Source organism: Hypanus sabinus, chromosome 12 (assembly GCF_030144855.1).
Source record: "Hypanus sabinus isolate sHypSab1 chromosome 12, sHypSab1.hap1, whole genome shotgun sequence".
In the NCBI taxonomy this organism is placed as follows: Eukaryota; Metazoa; Chordata; class Chondrichthyes; order Myliobatiformes; family Dasyatidae; genus Hypanus; species Hypanus sabinus.
Genome location: NC_082717.1, coordinates 23,258,274 through 23,273,103, shown reverse-complemented (window position 1 = coordinate 23,273,103; position 14,830 = coordinate 23,258,274).

Below are 14,830 nucleotides of genomic sequence, written 5' to 3'. Positions count from 1 at the left end.
AGATAGGACTGGACCTAGGGTTGAGATTTTTGATTGGAGAAAGGCTAACTTTGAGGAGATGCTAAAGGACTTAGAAGGAGTGGATTGGGACAATTTGTTTTATGGGAAGGATGTACTAGAGAAATGGAGGTCATTTAAAGGTGAAATTTTCAGAGTACAAAATCTTTATGTTCCTGTTAGGTTGAAAGGAAACTCCATTTTCTCAAAAAAGAGTTTGAGAGAACCATGGTTTACAAGGGATATTGGAAACTTGGTTCAAAAAAAGAGCAAGATCTGCAATAAGTATAGGCAGCATGGAGTAAATGAGGTGCTCGAGGAATATAAAGAATGTAAAAATAATCTTAAGAAAGAAATTAGAAAAGCTAAAAGAAGATATGAGGTTGCTTTGGCAAGGAAGGTGAAAATAAATCCAAAGGGTTTCTACAGTTATATTAACAGCAAAAGGATAGTGAGGGATAAATTTGGTCCCTTAGAGAATCAGAGTGGACAGCTATGTGTGGAGCCAAAAGAGATGGGGGAGATTTTGAACAATTTATTTTCTTCAGTATTCACTAAGGAGAAGGATATTGAATTGTGTAAGGTAAGGGAAACAAGTAAGATAGTTATGGAAATTATGATGATTAAAGAAGAAGAAGTTCTGCTGCTTTTAAACAATACAAAAGTGAATAAGTCTCCAGATCCTGACAGGATATTCCCTAGGACCTTCAGGGAAGTTAATGTAGAAATAACAGGGGCTCTGACAGAAATATATCAAATGTTATTAGAAACGGGGATGGTTCCAGAGGATTGGCATATTGCTCATGTGGTTCTATTGTTTAAAAAGGGTTCTAAGTATAAACCTACTAATTATCGGCATGTAGGTTTGACATCTGTGGTGGGTAAATTAATGGAAAGTATTCTTAGAGATTGTATATAGATGTATCTGGATAGGCAGGGTCTGATTAGGAACAGTCAACATGGATTTGTGTGTGGAAGGTCATGTTTGGCAAATCTTATTGAATTTTTTGAAAAGGTTACCAGGAAAGTTGACGAGGGTAAAGTAGTGGATGTTATCTATATGGACTTTAGTAAGGCCTTTGACAAGGTTCCACACGGAAGGTTAGTTAGGAATGTTCAATCGTTAGGTATTAATATTGAAGTAGTAAAATGGATTCAACAGTGGCTGGATGGGAGATGCCAGAGAGTAGTAGTGGATAACTGTTTGTCAGGTTGGAGGCCAGTGACTAGTGGTGTGCCTCAGGGATCTGTACTGGGTCCAATGTTGTTTGTCATATACATTAATGATCTGAATGATGGGGTGGTAAATTGGATTAGTAAGTATGCAGATTATACTAAGATAGATGGTGTTGTGGATAATGAATTAGGTTTTCAAAGCTTGCAGAGAGATTTAGGTGCGTTAGAAGAGTGGGCTGAAAGATGGCCGATGGAGTTTAATGCTGATAAGTGTGAGGTGCTACATTTTGGTAGGAATAATCAAAATAGGACATACATGGTAAATGGTAGGGCATTGAAGAATGCAGTAGAACAGAGTGATCTAGGAATAATGATGCATAGTTCCCTGAAAGTGGAATCTCAAGTGGATAGGATGGTGAAGAAAGCTTTTGATATGCTGGCCTTTATGAATCAGCATTGAGTATAGGAGTTGGGATGTAATGTTAAAATTGTACAAGGCATTGGTGATGCCAAATTTGGAGTATTGTGTACCTTTCTGGTCACCGAATTATAGGAAAGATGTCAACAAAATAGAGAGAGTACAGAGGAGATTTACTAGAATGTTACCTGGGTTTCAGCACCTAAGTTACAGGGAAAGGTTGAACAAGTTAGGTCTTTATTCTTTGGAGTGTAGAAGGTTGAGGGGGGACTTGATAGAGGTATTTAAAATTATGAGGGGGATAGATAGAGTTTACTTGGATAGGCTTTTTCCATTGAGAGTAGGGGAGATTCAAACAAGAGGACATGAGTTGAGAGTTAAGGGGCAAAAGTTTAGGGGTAACACAAGGGGGAACTTCTTTACTCAGAGAGTGGTAGCTGTGTGGAACGAGCTTACAGTAGAAGTGGTAGAGACAGGTTTGATATTGTCATTTAAAGTAAAATTGGATAGGTACATGGACAGGAAGGGAATGGAGGGTTATGGGCTGAGTGCGGGTCAGTGGGACTAGGTGAGAGTAAGTGTTCCACACAGACTAGAAGGGCTGAGGTGGCCTGTTTCTATGCTGTAATTGTTATATGGTTATATGTTTATTTATCAGGAGTGCTGTGTACACAGGGCCCTTAGTATTATCAGGGATCCTACCAATCCATCTAGCACCCTCTTTGATTTTCTACCATCAGGCATTAAAACGGGAACAGTCAGGATAGGAAGCAGTTTCTTCCCTCAGACTGCGACATTCCTGAACTCCCTACCACATCGCATTCAAAGTGTCACCAGTTAATCTGTTCTGTGTCTTACAATATTTATGCACTTTGTTTATTTATGCATAATTCATCAGCAGATTTTATCCTTACTTTTCTAAGTTATTGTCTGCAACGTGTGTTATGAGTACTACAATGTTTTACACCCTGGTTTGAGAAACATTAGAAACATAGAAAACATACGGCACAATACAGGCCCTTTGGCCCACAAAGCTTTGCCAAATGTGTCCTTAACTTTGAAATTACCTAAGATTACCCATATCCCTCTATTTTTCTAAGCTCAATGTAACTATCCAGGGGCCTCTTAAAAGACTCTACCATATCTACCTCCACCACCATCAGCAGCAGCCCATTCCATGCACTCACCACATTCTGCGTAAAAAATTTACCCCTGACAGCTCCCCTTTGCTAGCCTGGAAAGTGGCCAGTGAAGGAGTGAAGCTTTGACTCAAGAGATTCTGGCAGTTGGACTGTGCAATCAAATCAATCAAGATTTGAATAGCTCAGCAGAAAGCCGTTGATTAGACAATCAAGATTTGAATAGCTCAGACTCAGCAGAAAGCAGCTGATTGGGCAATTGAGGTCGGGTGACCAAGCAGTTTGATGTGGTAGTTTTGGGTGAACTCCCCTCTCCTGCAGAGTCACATCTGCCAGAAGTGCATGCAGCTGGGCAATATGGAAGACTGTGTGAAGAATCTGGAGCAGCAGCTGGATGACCTTGGACTCATAAGGGAGAACAAGACAGGCATAGATGAGAGCTACAGGGAGGTAGTCACACCTAGGCTGCAGGAAGCAGGTTGTTAGGTGACACTCAGGGGGGGGGGGGGGGGGAAGAGAGGTGAGTAGACAGGTAGTGCAAAGCACCCTATAGCCATTCCCCTGAATAATAAGTTTACCGTTCTGGATACTGTCGGTGGGGATGACTGACCAGGGGTGAGCCACGGTGGCAGGGCCTCCACCATTGAATCTGACCCTGTGGTGCAGAAGGATGGGCCGGAGAAGAGGAGAGCTGTCGGCATTGGAGACTCTATAGTCAGGGGAGTAGACAGGAGATTTTGTGGACGTGAGAAGGACACCCACATGGTTTGTTGCCTCCTGGGTGCCAGGGTCCAGGATGTCTCTGACCAGGTGCATGACATCCTGGTACGAGAGGGAAAGCAACCAGAAGTCGTGATACATTTTGGAACCAATGGCGTAGGCAGGAAGACGGTGAGGTCCTGAAGTGTGAGTTTCGGAAACTAAGACCTCAAGGGTGGCGTTCTCAGGATTGCTGCCAGTGCTACATGATAGTGATGGTAAGAATTGGAGGAGATGGCAGTTGAATGCGTGGCTAAGGAGTTGGTGCAGGGAGCAGGGTTTTAGATTTTTGGATCATTGGAATCTCTTCTGGGGAAGGGAAAGGGGGGAGGAGGGATGGCATTACTTGTCAGGGATACTATTACAGCTACAGAAAGGGTAGGTAATGTAGCAAGATCCTCTTTTGAGTCAGTATGAGTGGAAGTCAGGAACAGGAAGGGAGCAGTTACTCTATTGGAAGTATTCTATCGCCCCCTGGTAGTACCAGAGATACTGAGGAGCAGTTTGAGAGGAGGATTTTAGAAAGGTGCAAAAATAACAGGGTTGTTATCATGGGTGACTTTAACTTCCCTAATATTGATTGGCACCTGATTAGTTCCAATGGTTTCGACGGGGCAGAGTTTGTAAAGAGTATCCAGGACGGATTCCTGTCACAGTATGTTGACAGGCCGACTAGGGGGAATGCCACACTAGATCTAGTATTAGGTAACAAACGAGGTCAGGTCACAGATCTGTCAGTGGGTGAGCATCTGGTGGACGGTAACCACCGCTCCCTGGCCTTTAGCACTATCATGGAAAAGGATAGAATCAGAGGGGACAGGAATTTTTTAATTGGGGAAGGGCAAATTATGAGGCTATAAGGCTAGAACTTGCGGGTGTGAATTGGGGTGATGTTTTTTCAGGGAAATGCACTATAGACATGTGGTCAATGTTTAGGGATATCTTGCAGGATGTTAGGGATAAATTTAGAAAGGAAGATAAAGAATGGTAGGGTGAAGGAACCATGGGTGACAAGTGAGGTGGAGAATCTAGTCAGGTGGAAGAAGGCAGCATACATGAGGTTTTGGAAGCAAGGATCAGATGAGTCTATTGAGGAATATAGGGTAGCAAGAAAGGAGCTTAAGAGGGGGCTGAGGAGAGCAAGAAGGGGGCATGAGAAGGCCTTGGCGAGTAGGGTAAAGGAAAATCCCAAGGCATTCTTCACTTATGTGAAGAACAAAAGATTGACGGGAGTGAAGATAAAACTGATTAGAGATAAAGGTGGGAAGATATGCCTGGAGGCTGTGGAAGTGAGTGAGATCCTCAATGAATACTTCCCTTTGGTTTTCACCATTGAGAGGGAACTTGATGATGGTGAGGACAATGAGTGAGGTTGACATTCTAGAGCATGTTGATATTAAGGGAGAAGAGGTATTGGATTTGTTAAAATGCATTAGGACAGATAAGTCCCCGGGGTATTGATGCAGCTTTATAAAACTCTGGTTAGGCCACACTTGGAGTACTGTGTCCCGTTCTGGTTGCCTCACTATAGGACGGATGTGGAAGCATTGGAAGGGTACAGAGGAGATTTACCAGGATGCTGCCTGGTTTAGAGAGTATGCATTATGGTCAGAGATTAAGGGAGCTAGGACTTTACTCTTTGGAGAGGAGGATGAGAGGAGACATGATAGTGGTACACAAGATATTAAGAGGAACAGATAGTGGACAGCCAGTGCCTCTTCCCCAGGGCACCATTGCTCAATACAAGAAGACATGGCTTTAAGGTAAAGGGGTGGGAAGTTCAAGGGGGATATTAGAGGAAGTTTTTTACTCAGAGTGGTTGGTGTGTGGAATGAATTGCCTGAGTCAGTGGTGGAGGCAAATACACTAGTGAAATTTAATAGACTGCTAGATGGGTATATGGAGGAATTTAAGGTGGGGAGATATATGTTAGGCAGGGTTTAAGGGTTGGCACAACATTGTGGGCCAAACGGCCTGTACTGTGCTGTACTATTCTGTGTTCTCTGTACCTGCTTCCAAGCACCTTAAAACTGTGCCCTCTCATGCTAGCCATTCCAGCCCTGGGCAAAAGCTTGACTATCCACACGATCAATGTCTTTCATCATCTTGTACACCTCTCAGGTCACCTCTCATCCTCCATCACTCCAAGGAGAAAGGGCCGAGTTCTCTCAACCTATTTTCATAAGGCATTCTCCCCAATCCAGGCAACATCCTTGTAAATCTCCTTTGCACCCTTTCTATGGCTTCCACATCCTTCCTGTAGTGAGGCGATGGGAACTGAGCACAGTACTCCAAGTGGGATCTGACCAGGGTCCGATATAGCTGCAACATTACCTCTCGGCTCCTAAATTCCATTCCACGATTGATGAAGACCAATACACCATATGCCTTCTGAATCACAAAGGCAACCAACACAGCAGCTTTGAGTGTCCTATGGACTCGGACTCCAAGATCCCTCTGATCCTCCACCATTGTCACATTTGACAGTATATATGTACAGTTAAAATACAATAAACTTGACTAACAGTGTACAGTTCCTTAACATTCGATCTCCCAAAGTAGACATCAACTCTCACAAATTTGACATTCTTTTCTGCACATCCAGCTTTAATACAAGACCTGTAATTACATTTGCCCTATTTTGAACTGATAAGTTTGAACGGAAGCATGCAGAAATAAAGCAGGTATAGTTGTGAAAAATTATCCCCTTCAGTACAATGACTAGCTGTCTGGCGTTTCTACTGTTAAATTACTTTAATTACAGATCTGAATTATTCATTAGATTTGCATGCATCTTTGAAATGACCTTGATTTTAATGGTTTTTGAAAGAATTCTGAAAGCTGCACTATTCTCTTTTAACTAATCCAATTAATTCACTCATCCATATTCCTATTCTTTACTCAGCTGGCCCTCATCCAGATGCTGAGTACTTGTTTACTGTCTGTACCACAACAACTACACTTGTATGGTTCACATGTCAGGCGCGTTACTTTCATTCTCTGGGCACAAATCCTAAATATGGACAGATACGCCTAAGCAGTCAGTCAGAGTTACTTACATCACTATTTAGCAAATTACTTTATATGAAGCGGTGCATTATTCACTTGCATGTTCATAAAATACCACACCTGGTGGAAATCTGAAATAAAACAGAATGCAGAAAATGTCCAGCTAGACAGGCAGCAGCTATTGGAGGGTGACTAGCAGATGAACGTTCCTCCACCCCCGATCGACAACGAAGAGGGAGAAAGAGTGAATGCCGATGAAAGAGTTCTGATGGAAGGTTATCAGCCTGAAAGGTCAACTCTGCTCTTATCTCCACAGATCCTGTCTGAGCTGCTGAGTAATTCCAGCATTTCTGTTTTTAAAGTTCCTTTAATGCAGGAGTCCCTCAGCTGGGTTCCACAGACCCCTCAGTTAATGGGAGGCATCCATGGCAGAAAAAGGGTTGGGAACCCCTGCTTTAATGCATTTTTATTAAGGTGGCACGGTAGCACCATACTTTACAGCACCAGCGATCCGGGTACTATTCTTGACACTCTCTGTAAGGACTTTGCACATTTTCCCCATGACCATGTGTGTTACCTCTGGGTGCTCCGGTTTCCTCCCACAGTACTGGTTGGTAGGTTACTTGATCATTGTAATTTGTCCCAGCTTTAAACTGGGATTACCTCGGTGTTGCTGAGTGGTGCAGCCCAAAGGGCCAGAAGGGCCTATTCCATGCTGTATTTCAATAAATAATAATAAATTATTATGTTCCATGAATGGTGCCTCAAAGGTGACATCCATCATAAGGAATCCCCATCCCCTCTTCTCACTTTTACCATCAGAAAGGAGGTACAGAAGCCTGAAGGCACACACCCAGCAATACAGGAACAGCTCCCCCTCTGCCATCTGATTTCTGAATAGACATTGAGCCTACAAACCCAATGAGCCTCACTACTTTCCTTAATTTATGTTTTTCACTACTTATTTAATTTAACTATTTGATGTATACATATTACTTATTATGTATACATACACACCCATACACATATACACACTTACTCTTTTTGCCTATATCATTATACCACTGCCACAAAATTAACAAATTCCACAACACATTCCGGTGATATTAAACCTGACTCGGATAAGACTCTGACATGTTAATAACTCCATGAATTTCCAGTCACGACTTTGATATGTTCATGTCACCACTGTGATTGCACATTGATCTGCAAATAACAATGGTGCATCAAAGTAACTATTGATCTCTCCGGTCTGCTAATGAAAGTTGGCAAAGTCTGTGGCAAGAGAAAAAAAAATAGATCCTTGGTCTATTTCCTCCCTCTTTATTCCCATTGAGTTAGTTTTTCAGACAGAAGACACCAATGTGATCGGATTGAAAGGGTCATACAATATGGAAACAGGCCATTCTGCCCACCCAGTCCATATTGACTATCAAGCACTCATTTGCACAAATCCCCTACTCATATCCACATTATTCTTCCCATAAAGATGGCACCTGGGTACCATGTCGACATCTTCTGGTAGATCATGAAAGCATCTTTTCCACTTTTATATCTTTTACATCTGTTTCTCATCTCAAATGTGATTCTGGAACTGTTGGAACCTTTTTTTGCCGTTTGGAGATTGGTTTGGTGCTTCAACGTTCTGCAGTCTCCGAGAGGATTACAGGAGGCAGAGGCAGAGTGAACAAACATTGTGGTGAGGAGGCTGTGGGATGGCACGTGAGCCGATGTTGGACCCCATTTCACCGATTAAAGCTCACATTGTTCACCAATCAAAACAACGAGAGGGCTGCAGGACAGGGCACAAGCTGACGTTTGGTACCCCTTCACCAATTAAAGTTCCCATTGTTCGCTAACTAAAGCAATGAGAGAGATCGAAGCGATTGCAGAGAGGGAGAGCTGGCTGCTTGCCCAGTGATCGCGGCTCTGTACCGGAGAGGGAGAGCCTGTCACTGTGCAGACTGTTGTCCAGGTTCGTTCCACAATTTGGATTTGGACTTTGGACTATACATCTTTTTTATTTCAGTCTTACGGTTTTAATATTCTGTTTTTTTTTCACCGGATCTTGTTTTTTTTTGTGCAGGGAGTGGGTTTAAGAGGTGGGGGCGAAGGGTCAAAACACCAGATCTGTTTTGCTCAATTTTTTTGCATGGGGGGGGGATTTGGGGGTCAATGTGTTTGTTTGTTTTTGTTTTCTCATGCGGGGAAGAGGAATTTTGAGGTTGATGTGCCCGATTCATTTGTTTATTTTTGTGCGGGAGGAGGGATTTGGTGGTTGATGTGCCTGTTCCATTTCTTTGTTACGGGATGATAGGATTTGGGAGTTGACAATCGTGCTGCCTTTCTTTTCATTTCTGGTTTCATGGCTACCTGGAGAATTGAAGAATTTTAGAGTTGGATACTCTGATAACAAATGAACCTTTGAACCATCAACACTCACTAGCATACTAGAGGCAACTTACAATGGTCCGTTAATGTAACACCTTCAGAAAACAGAGCACCCTGAGGAAACCTACACAGAGAGTAGAACTTGAACAAGACTTGAACTCAAGTAACAGAACCTATTAGACAAAAGTTCAAACAAGTAAACCACTCTGCTTATTCAGCTAATTTATCTGCAGTCTTTTTATATCAGGCCACCACATGACGCTAATTGGACTAGATTAGATTAGATAGATCAGTTTTATTATCACATGTACAAACCCCATTTCCAGAAAAGTTGGGATATTTTCCAAAATGCAATAAAAACAAAAATCTGTGATATTTTAATTCACGTGAACCTTTATTTAACTGACAAAAGTACAAAGAAAAGGTTTTCAATAGTTTTATTGACCAACTTAATTGTATTTTGTAAATATACACAAATTTAGAATTGGATGGCTGCAACACACGCAGCAAAAGTTGGGAAAGAGGCATGTTTACCATTGTGTTACATCACCTTTCTTTTTAATAGCACTTTTTAATCATTTTGGAACTGAGGATACTGATTATAGTAGATTTGCAATTGGAAATTTTGTCCATTCTTGCTTGATATAAGACTTTCAGCTGCTCAACAGTCCGTGGTCTCCGTTGTCTGATTCTTGTCATCATGATGCACCATACATTTTCAATAGGAGATAGATCTGGACTGGCAGCAGGCCAGTCAAGCACATGTTCTCTGTGTCTACAAAGCCACGCTGTTGTAGCCTGTACAGAATATGGTCTGGCATTGTCCTGCTGAAATAAGCATGGACATCCCAGGAAGTGACGTCGCCTTGTTGTCTCTCTAAAATCCTAATATACGCCTCAGAGTCAATGGTACATTCACATACATGCAATTCACCCATGCGGTGGGCACTGATGCACCCCCATACCATCACAGATGCTGACTTTTGCACCTTTCGCTGATAACAATCAGGATGGTCGTTTTCATCTTTGGCATGGAGAATTCGACGCCCATTTTTTCCGAAAACTAGCTGAAATGTGGACTCATCTGACCACAGCACACAGTTCCACAGTCTTTTGGTCCATCTGAGATGCGCTCAGGCCCAGAGAACTCACCGACATTTCTGCATAGAGTTGATGTATGTCTTCCTCCTTGCGTAATACAGTTTGAAGTTGCATTTCTGGATACAGCGATGGACTGTGTTCAGTGACAATGGTTTTCCGAAGTACTCCCGAGCCCAGGTGGCTATAATTGTCACAGTAGCATGACGGTTTCTTAGGCAGTGCCGCCTGAGGGCTCGAAGATCACGCACATTCAACAGTGGTTTCCGACCTTGCCCTTTACGCACTGAGATGTCTCTGAATTCTCTGAATCTTTTCACAATATTATGTACTGTAGATGTTGAAAGACCTAAATTCTCTGCAATCTTGCGTTGGGAAATGTTTGTTTTGAACTGACTAACAATTCTCTCATGAATTTTGGCACAAAGGGGTGAGCCATGACCCATCCTTGCTTGCAAAGACTGAGCCTTTGATGGACACTACTTTTATACCCAGTCATGATACCTCACCTGCTACCAATTAGCCTGCTTAATGTGGAGTCTTCCAAACCGGTGTTACTTGAATATTCTGTGCACTTTTCAATCTTATTTTAACTCTGCCCCAACTTTTGCTGAGTGTGCTGCAGCCATCAAATTCTAAATTTGTGTATATTTACAAGATACAATTAAGTTGGTCAGTAAAACTATTGAAAATCTTTTCTTTGTACTTTTGTCAGTTAAATGAAGGTTCATGTGAATTAACATATCACAGATTTTTGTTTTTATTGCATTTTGGAAAATATCCCAACTTTTCTGGAAATGAGGTTTGTAGACAGGAACATTGAATGAAATGCATCACGTGCATCAATGTCCAACGTCGTCCTGGGTGTAGCCCACAAGTGTTGCCTTGCTTCCAGCACCAGCTTACTAACCCTTACATCTTTGGAATGTGGGAGGAAACCAGGAACCCAGGTGAGATCCACACAGTCACAGGGAGAACATACAAACTCCTTACAGACAGCAGCGAGAATTGAACCCGGATCACTGACAGGAAAGCATTGCGCTAACAACTACGTTACTGTGCCACCGTAATGTAAACATGACCACATAAGCAGTGAATCCTTCAGCAGTTTGTGATCACTCTATAGAACACTACAGCACAGTACAGGCCCTTCAGCCCTCCATGTTGTACCGACCCATATTATGCTTTAAAAAAAGTACTAAACCCACACTAACCCATAACCCTCCATTTTTCTTTCATCCATGTGCCTGTCCAAGAGGCTCTTAAATACCCCCAATGTTCTAGCCTCCACCACCATCCCTGACAAGTCATTCCAGGCACTCACAACCCTCTGTGTAAAAAACTTACCCCTGATGTCTCCCCTAAACTTCCCTCCCTTAATTTTTCACATCTGCCCTCTGGTGTTTGCTATTGGTGCCCTGGGAAACAGGTACTGACTATCCACCCTATCTATGCCTCTCATAATCTTGTAGACCTCCATCAAGTCCCCTCTCATTCTTCTCCAAAGTGAAAAGTCCCAGCTCTGCTAACCTTGCTTCATATGACTTGTTCTCCAAACCAGGCAAACCAGGGTGCATCCTTCAGCACCTTCTCCATAGCTTCCACATCCTTTCTATAATATTTCAGAACCTGTTTGGAATTGAGCTGAATCGACTGAGTGGAGGAAGTGAGCGGATAAATGACTGCCCAATTGACAAATCAACGGGTAAACCAAACAGTGGCAGCATGAACATAGAACATAACAGTACAGGAGCAAGCCACACAATATTATGCCGAACCAGCAAAAGAGCAAATCAGCAACACCCAAACACCCATCCTTTCGACCTACACCATGTCCATATCCCTCCATCTTCCTTACAGCCATGTGCCTATCCAAGTGTGTCTGAAAAGCCTCTAACATACTTGCCTGTACCACCATAACAGGTACCACATTCCAGACATCCACGACCCTCGGAGTAAGAAAAACTTACCCCTCACATCCCTCTTGAAACTACCCACTCTCACTTTCAATGCATGCCCTCTGGTATTAGATATCTCAGAACTGGGAAACAGATACTCTCTGTCCACTCTATCTATCCCTCTCCTCATCTTGGAAACTTCTAACAGAACTCCACTCAACCTCTGATGCTCCAGACAAAAAAAGAAAACCACATTTATTCAGCCTGTCATGATAATTTATGTCCTTTAAACCAATCAGCATTCCTGGTGAAGCTCTTCTGCACCCTCTCCCAGGTATCTAAGTTCTTCCTATAGTGGGGCAACCAGAACAGTACGCAATACTCCAGATGTGGTCTAGCTAGTGACAAAGTTGCAACATAACCTCCTGCCTTTTTGATCTCAGCATCTTGAGTAATAAAAATAAGTGTTTCATAAGCCTTCTGAACCACCTTATCAACCTGTGTAGCCACTTTCAAGGAGCTATATGAACTTGGATCCCAAGATCTCTCTGCTCAGCAACACTGATACGGACCTTGCCTGGGGTGAAGGATGGATGCTGGAATTCTCTCTATTCAGTCTTTAGTCATCTGCCCAAGTAGTGGCTGACACTGGTGCTTGTTGAATGATGTCACCTACCTGGAGATATGTTGCTGCAGAACCATAGAGTTATACCGCACAGAAGCAGACCCTTCAGTCGCCCTTGACAAATCAAGTTCTCAACTAGGCACTACTCAAATATTACAAGGGTCTCTGCTTCTTCCACCCTCTCAGAAGGTATAATTCAAATTCCACCCACCCTCCAAGTAAGAGAAAAGTCTACCTTATATCTTCTCTCTGCCTTAGCGACCTCTGGTTACAGCAATATTTGCAATGGGACCTAGCTTACTATTGCCTCCCCTAATGTTAAAAGTTCTTTAAAAATTATAGCTGCTTTTGCTGTGAAAATTCTACTAATGATTGTATAGGAATGATGTGGAATTTAAAATCCAGACACCTATCGAGTGTTCCACAATCACCAATGCCTTGGATATTTTGACAAAAGGACCTCCATTTATAAATCGCGATGATGCCTGACGTTCTAGCAATGACAGTAGCCACTTATAGTTATAAAGGCAAATCATTTGTGGATCAGAGTCATGAGCTGGATTTTACCCATTGTTGCTGCACTAATGGGTGTTACATTTTTCCCCAATGTTGTATTAAATGTCATCAAAAGTATTACAGAACTGGGATATCCTTGCTTTCAAAAGGTTTCTCTCATTTTTTCCTCCATTTCAGAAGTGCAAAAACTCAATTGTACAATAGCTGACAGCTGTTGCATCATTTTCACACTGCTTATGAGACATGTGGCAATGTTATTAAACAACTCTCTCCATGAGGGATACAGCCTCCCTTTTACAGCACAGAAAATGTGCTGAGGAGATGGTGAATCACAGTAGATGGCAGGGAGAATCACAGTAGATACCAGCTAGTCCTTACTTTACTGAGAGCTAAATATGAAGATTGAGGCTTATGGTCTTATGATTAGTTTCTGTGGATAAATAACTAATGGACATCATAAACATTTGGTGAGATCCTTGAGCATGTGCAGAACAAAGGGAGATGGAGAGCCACATAGGATGCATCTTGACAAGAAGTACATGGTACAGCTCCATGAAAAGTGGACCTCCAACAGTAAATGGGAGCAAACACTTCAAGAAATGTTCAATTTTTTCCCCTTAAACTTTACACTTAAGGAAAAATAGTTCAGATGTGTTCTTACTGATCCAGGTTAGGATAATTTAATTTAATCTCACTCCTGCAAAGGAAATGTAACGTTCTTTATTTAATGCAGCAAGAGAAGGCACGAGTAACAGTGGGTAATTTATCTACACTAGGTTAAATGTAATGAGATGCAGAGAAGTTTAGCATTGTACATTTTACCGAAGAGCTGTATTCAATCTGCTTTATTTCTGAAATGTTCTGAGTTTTGAAAAATTCGGTTGTAAATCTGTAGGTCCCGGGTCAGGTTCGGGTCCGGTCTGATCCGGTTAGGTCCAGTCCCTGTGTAAAAAAACTTACCTCTGACATACTTCCCCATATTTAACTTCAGTCTCCTTAGAAATATCTCCACTCATATTAGCTATTTCCACCCTGGGAAATAAGTGGCTGTCTATGCCTCTATCAAGTCACCTTACTCTATTAGGTCTTATCCTCATAAGATATGCTCTCTAATTCAGGCAGCATCCTGGTAAATCTCCTCTGGCCCCTCTCTAAAGTGTCCACACCCGTCCTGCAATGAGGTCACTGGAAATGAGGACAATATTTCAAGTGTTGGCTAACCAGGTTTTTATAGAGTTGCAATGTTACCTCAGGGCTCAGGAACTCAATCTCTCGACAACACACCATACACCTTCTGAATAACCTTACCAACTTGCACAGTTTACAGTCTCTTAGTTAATCATCGTCAAATGGGACTGGATAAGAAAAGACATTGTGGTCAGCTTGGATAGACTGTACACCGACCAGTACTCTCTGCAGCTTTATAAGTTCCTATGCATTCTGATTGCTGTACCAGACCATGATGCAACCAGTCAGGACTCTTCCAACAGTGCATCTTTAGAAGTTTGTTAGAGCGTTCAGTGACAAGCCATACATGCCCTGAAACTTAAGATGCTAACGTGTTTTCCTGATAATTGCATCTATGAGCTGGGCCCTCGATAGGTCATCCAATATTGTCAGCACCCAGAAAATTAAAGTTGCTGGCTCTCTCCACAACCAATTGCAAAATGCCCGTGAAAAGATCAAAATCAGAATCAGGTTTATTATTACGAATATAAAGTACGCGGTGAAAGATATTTCAGAAACAACATTCTTCACACAATTCACTGTTGCTATCTATAATCAAATTTAATACTCATTCTGA